Here is a 7,587-nt window from a genome sequence, read left to right on the forward strand (position 1 = left end):
CCCAATCCTCAAGAGAATGATCAAATTCAGTGAACTTGAAGGGTTCAAGAGTGCAAGAATCTCTTCTCATTGAATCCAAGAGAGCTCCAATTTATGTGCCTCCAGCAATTACAGCTCCTTAAGTGGCTGCTATATTTACAATGCTAAAATAAAGTGAATGACATTTCATGCTTTAATAATCATAATTCAGCTAGGTTAATTCTAGAAACATTCCTTATCAACATTTAAAAGCCACGGTCATGTTCGTTGTCATTTTTTAAGTAAGCAGACAAAGTTGTTTATCTATTGTCCTATTTGTGAGCGTGAAATGTGAAGGAAACAGGCATTGGCTATCTCCAAACTTTTCAGAAATCAACTGAAAATTCAAAATTATCTTTAGATTAAAAAAAAACCAAACAACCAGCAACAACAGAACAGTTCTCATCCACAAAATTCTGACTTACACACAGAAATATCTACGTGGCAGCATAATGCCACTATCTGATCTTATCCTGCCAACTATTATATTCACATTAGGGGAATAAATCAGTATTTCCACTAGAGACAGTGACTGGGGGTTTTATCCAGCTGTCTTAGGCAAAACAGCTTCATCCCACTTAGAAATATTTATTAAGAAATAAAAACAGGGAGCAGAATAAAACAGTATCTGTAACCATTTTCAGAGCCCATGCGTTTGCCTCACACATTCCCAGTTAAAGCAGTTTGTAAGCTGTGCATAAGTCTGAGTGTAATTGAAATGTATGACCTTCGAAATATTATTACATATTGATTCTGTCAATTTATACCATAGAATGAAAAAGAATTTTGCAGTGGATTGCACTATTATTGCAATCAGATATTTTAGTTTCAGAAGAAACAAAGGTTTGGAGGAACAGCTAGAATAATTGAGCATATTTAGAATGGAGATTCTGGATGCATCGTGAATGCAAAGCAGCCTCTGGTTGCGTAAGGCTTAACACAACAGTCATAGAAGTAATTGATTTCACACATCTCTTAGGTTTTGTTTCTCATTACCAGACAAAGGCAGAGATCATCTCATTGTGTTTCACTGCAAGAAAGCACAATTATTGTTAATTAATACAGAATAATACTTTCTTGGCTTTTTTTTTTCCTTGATATCTCCAATTTTTAAGAGTCCTCAAGTCACAAATTAACTTCTATCACGTCTGTACACATTTTGCTTTCTTTGTATTATCTATGGAAAAGATGATAAAAATTTGAGAACAAAAACTGTGAGTTTGCCATGACAACTGCTGTGATAAGACTTCCACATAACTGGGGAAATTATCCCTTCCTGATGTAAGTTGAATTCTATCGAAGTGGAGTTAGCCTGGACAGAGGGAGGAGGAAAGGGCTGTGGAAGTGGGAAGGGACAGGTACTAATGGTGAAAATGCCGTTTTCATAACAGCAAGAATGAAAAGCTAAAATGTGTTTGAACTGCTTAACCAGCCCTGCTGCCAACAAAACTAGTGCACGTTCCTCCTCCTAGGGTATCATGTAAAACTGATTTAACAGCTTCGTACCAATAACAAATATTTCCCTTGACTCTGGTGGGCCCTGGGGTAGATTTGAATTTCAGCAGGTCTGGGTGCAGCCCTAAGTTGCAGTACAGATGGTTAAACAGTCTTCTTTCTCATATCCTTCACACTGTATCTGCGTTCACTCCTACCTTACTATTACCTCATTTTCTTAATCTGTGCCTTGCCAGGTACACCTGCCAACGTCTGATTAAGTTGAAATATGAAGCATTTGTCGTAAATGGAGTATGACCAGGATAATAAATCTTGTGTCAATATTCTGAGTTTTCCTTGGCCGTTCAGCCTCAGCCAAACCCTGACACGCAGCTTCGATTCCAGATATGAGTCAATTCGGCAGTATGCGTCTGGGCCTGAATCTGGGTGTGCTGCTGGGATTTTGAGGAGCTGCAATTCAGGGCACACAGCTGTGTCCCTCTCCACCGCCTCAAAACATTCCAAGGCTTTGGAAAGCTCTGCTGCTCACCTACAATACAAGTGAACCACTTCCTTTGCCTTACTTGGCAAAACGTAGTGATATGAATGGAGAAGGGAACTAGACATCAGTTTCACTTTTAAATATAAAAAGACTACAATAACATTGAGTAACTCTGGGTTCAAATCAGTTGCTTCAAAAAAATGAAAAGTACACTTCCCAACCCGACATTTTGTCAAAAGATCTTCCTGGAAAAGTTAAATAATGGAATCCTTTCTTATATTTATTTATATTCAGGGAATCACTGCAGATACCTGGAGAAGAGGAGGTTCAGGGGAGACCTTATTGCTCTCTACAACTACCTGAAGGGAGGTTGTAGCCAGGTGGGGATTGGCCTCTTCTCCCAAGCAGTCAGCACCAGAACAAGAGGACACAGTCTCAGGCTGCACCAGGGGAGGTTTAGGCTGGCTGTTAGGAAGAAATTCTTCACAGAAAGAGCGATTGGCCATTGGAATGTGCTGCCTAGGCAGGTGGTGGAGTCACCATCACTGGAGGTGTTTAGGAAGAGACTGAATGGGTCACTTAGTGCCATGGTTTAGTTGATTAGATGGTGTTGGCTGATAGGTTGGACTTGATGATCTCAAAGATCTTTTCCAACCTGGTTAATTCTATTCTATTCTATTCTATTCTATTCTATTCTATTCTATTCTATTCTATTCTACCAGATCCCCATTTATCTGCTTGAAGGGAATGGTTATCTTCTGTTCAATGTCAAATGTTTCCTATCTGACACAAGGATTGCTAAGCAAGAATACATGTCAAACAGCCATAAACCCACACAATGCAGCAGCAGTCATTTGAATAACTATGCACAAATATTTTGCCAAAATACCACCCACTATGTCACAACCTTTCAGGGAATGGCACATTTTCCCACTGAATACACAATGTGATTGATAATAGGTTTTCTTCAGAGCATTATCTAGCCATTTCTTTCTGTTACCCCAGTCCTACAGGGGCTGAGCATACATTACTGATCCTATTTTGTGTGCAGACTTTTAAATCCATCATAAGCCTGTCTGTTGATGAGTTGTTTCATCTGTTCTGAGACAGAGAAACAGGAATAATAAAACTAATATCTTTCTATGGTGAAAAAAGGGGAAGGAATCAGTACAACATGTCTCAACTCATTTTTTAATAAGAAGTAGGCATTTTCTTCATACTCTACCTAGAAAAAAAGACATATTGAGTGACTAATACTTCTCAGGACTGCCTCAGTTTTTTTAGTTGGAAAAACAACTGAGGTCAGTTTTTGATGATGTCTTCTTATCCTGTTATAACAAATAACTCCCATGTTGGGTTTTGAGGACTATATTTAAAAAAAAGAAAATAAAATATTTGGTCATTTTATATACCAAAATAAAATTCACCTTCCATGAAACACTTTTGTTGGTTAGAGAATGGTCCTTAAGCAGTCCTAATCTGTTCCTCACGTCTATTTGTTATGCCTGTGTTCTTACAATATGATTGATGCCCCGTGCAAAGGTCTGAATCTCTGCAATCAACCTACTTGCTGGAAAAATATTTTTAGAAGAAGCAACTTTTGCACATTAAAACTTGTGCTGATTCTTAGGGCAAATTTCCCAGTCTAAAACTGACCCCCCTAAAAAGTTCAGACACCAGCTGAATGCAGGAACAGTTAGCACATGTGTTATTCCTGCAGTTCAACGAGTTGGCTACATTGTGGAGTTTTTACCTTTTTATAGCACTGCAGGCTTTCACAGAAGTCAATTTAGCCACTACCAAAACTGTGCTACATTTCTGGCTGAATCAGGAGATCAGCAAAATACTGACACTCTACTAAACTGCCTTTCACCTCTTAAAAGGTCAGGGTTAATAGTGCTTCCCACAGCTGCTCACGCACTGCTGCCACTCACTTAGCATCTCCTGCAAGGAGCAAGTCACTCAGTCTGTCAGTAGCTTGGTTCAAGTTTGAAATGCATGATCTTCTTTTGATGATACCTGGTAATCTGACTAATGCAGCATTGTGTTGCTGATGAAAATATGTTTTAAACATAATTGTAATCCTACTTTATTATTTAATGATTTCCCCCCCCCCCCCCCCCCCCCCAAAAAAAAAGCTGTTCTGCATTTACTACCAACACAAATAGCTTGTCAGTACTTAGGTTAGCAGAACTGGAGATGGAAGCACAATTCCTTCTGGCATGATCAGCCTTTGGATATTGCTGTAATTATTGTGAGCTATGTTTTCCCTTTGCACTGCAATGGTAAAAACATGCATTCTAGCACACAGCTCCAAAACACACAGAAGATGAAGCAGAGCCTTTCTAAATTGTAGTGCACTATTTTAGAAGTACAAGGTATCACAGAATCACAGAATGTCAGGCGTTGGAAGGGACCTTGAATGACCATCTAGTCCAATCCCCCTGCCAAAGCAGGATCACCTAGGGCAGGTCACACAGGAACACACCCAGGTGGGTTTGGAAAATCTCCAGAGAAGGAGACTGAAGCCTGTTCCAGTGATTCATTCACCCACACCACAAAGTAGTGTCCATTTATACAGAGGTGGAGCCTCCTGTGTTCTACCTTGTACTTGCTCCTTGTCCTGTCACTGGGCACCAGCAAAAAGAGCTTGGGACCTTCATCTTGACACCCACCCCTCAGTTACTTATAGATGTTGATAAGATTCCCTCTCAGCCTTTTCTTCTCACGACTAAACAGCCCCAGGTCTCTCAGTCTTTCTTTGTAGCAGACAGGTTCAAGTCCCCCAGTCATCCTCATTGTAAACCATTGTAAAAATACAATGTCTTTGTGTTACTCTTACTAGAGAAAGTGAAAGAATAAAAAAGCAAAGCAAAAAGAAGAAAAAAGGGATGAGCAGCATGAACAATAAAAAAAAAATCCAATCATTAAAAAAAAAAACAAACTTTCAGTACTGTGTTTACAGTTTCCAACTGATTTTAGTAACAGAGAAAAAATGTGTTGTGTTGCCTCATGACCATGTCTCCTCAGATGTACTGTAACAGGAACGCAGAAAGTCCCTTTCTAAGGAACCAATTATCTTCTAATACCCTTAAGTAAAGTTTGCTTTCTAAAGTTTCTTCTAAAATAGCTGATATTAACCTCTGTCAGCATCAAGATAAATGGGCCTAATTTTATCCAATATAACTAATTCTTTTGTTCCTATTAATTTAAATCTAGCCAATATACAAGGTTACAGGAAATCTATTTTCTGTTGCCTTTCCATATTGATTAGTAATTATTTTGAAGGGTATAACAGAATGGGAAATCAGTAACTAAATCTTAATCTTATCCTTTAATCTTGAAACATCAGTGTCAAGGTAGTTAGATGATTTTCATCTTTTTGCCTGCTGTATGTTTCAAGCTCATCCATACAGTGATTGAATTAACACCTGGCAATATCTGCTTAGCCAGCAGATCAAATTATAAACACAGAACTGCAATCAAATGTGTACAATAAATCACCAAGTTTTTCTGAATGTATCACATCAGCTTGGAGTATCAAAAATAGAAAAACACCTTGATTCAGGGATAGTCAAGTAGAACTGACCATGACTTTGCCTTTATGTGTTTCTGCCAACTCAATAAATGAATATAGTCAGCCGGGAATTAACTCTGTTAAATTAAGTTATAAGACTCAGTCAATATGCAGAAAGTATATTCAGTATCTAGAGAGACTGCAACCAAAGATCCTTCTTTCAATGAATAACATGATGTACATCCTGATATTCACATATTTATCACACTGGTTATTACCCTGACCTCAGAACTACTGAAGAATGAATTATGAAGGCTCAGAGTGGTCTGGAAACAGAGTGCAGATGAAAGCCAGAGTAGAATGCACCCAAACATCCCTTCATGGATGAACTAGAGTCTGGAAAAAGATACAAAATCTTTCTTTAAAAAAAAAAAAAAACCACACCAAAAACAAGAAACCAAACCACTTTAAAGAAAAATGTAATTCAGCATTCACTACAACAGTGATACATCAAGAGGAGAGCAGAGATCTGCACTTCAAACAACAACTGAAGAGTACGCTATATGAAAAGGCTTATTCCAGTACCAGGCACTTCCTACATAAGAAGATTTTTTTGGTGCATTCTCAGTTGTTTATGCATATCTGGGTGTTGTTTTTTTCCTACTACATATCTGGCAAAATCCTCAAGTGTAGGAGAGGGGCATTTTGTAGTTCACAGAGAGCAATTAAAACCTGGAAGCCCACTATATGAAGCTCTGCAGGCAGCTAAGCACACACAGACAGAAAATGGAGACAGACAACTGCCTAAATAATGGAAAGTTATCTTGCTTGGTTTGTGTTTACTTAAAAAACAAACAAACAAACAAACCCCCCCATGACTGGACCATTTTTCAATCTCCAGTATTTACTTCTGCCACATTTCAGCAGTGACTTTTGCGATATTGATGGCTGCAAAAACTGCCTGGCAGTTATAAATGTCATTATATTGTTTACATAAGAGTCAGCACTGGGAGGCAATTTTAGCACTTGGGTGTTTTGGTTGAAATAATCAGTAGCAACTTGTTTTGGCTTGTAGTTAAAAGACTTATGTCTGTGCCTCTGGATATTATATCACATTATAAACCAATGTGGTACTTCTGATAGAAGTTAGATTTGCTTCAGAAAGGAAAGCCTTATGAGGTGATGTAAAAAGCAAATGCTGAAAATTCAGATTAAATAAAGGTAAGAGAGGCAAGTTAGTGCTATGGGATGCAGGGCTGAAGAAGGAATAGACTTCAATAATGTAATTTCAAGAGAACACATTTAAGAAGAGACTGCAGAGCCTAAATGGAGTAAACATGGTAAGGTAAACTACCTAAATGATCACCTGACTGCACACATTAACTATAAATGGTGTCCTGCAACACACTGCATTTGTAATGACTGCACTCTGGTCAGCCATAATAGTTTTGTAACAGATGTATCTTACTTGAAAAACTTATTAAGGAAGAGAGAAAAGATCTGACCTTCATTTAGCCAATATGAAGGTAACATTTCATATGCAGAGTACAACCATAGCTGCTTTACTTATTTCAAATTACAAAGAGAAATGATTAAGAGATGCAGCAATTCAAGGGAGACAAAGCTATTCCATTATGTTAAGGACAAATATGCCTATGCCTGGGCTGGGAGGAGCAGGACCACATAGAGCCACTTATGCTGGCTGTACTGTACTGAACTCTCTCTGGAGACAGAAGCACCAGAGCTGCCCCAGTGTGGTGTCTGACTAATCACCCTTCCAGGGAGGCAGAACTAATGACCTTGGCTCGAGCCCAGATGGACATTTTTTGCAGGGCTCAAGCTTCTAGATCCACCTGGTGCTGCACAGAGTGCTGAACAGATTTTGTATTTGCTTGGTTATCTATACCATGAGATTGCTTGGGCTAGATAAGCACATCCTACTTGATAGTTGGTGGCAATGCCACAGAACTAAGGGTGCTGAGAATATCAAGATATTATTTGTGGAACAGATAAAACAGGTATTCACAATAGCTGTAAGTTTAAGGCAGTCACCAGTCACCTGGTATAGTAATCAATGTAACTTCTCTATGATTTATCAGAATTCAGTTTAAATATC

Source organism: Dryobates pubescens, chromosome 25, assembly GCF_014839835.1.
Source record: "Dryobates pubescens isolate bDryPub1 chromosome 25, bDryPub1.pri, whole genome shotgun sequence".
NCBI lineage: Eukaryota > Metazoa > Chordata > Aves > Piciformes > Picidae > Dryobates > Dryobates pubescens.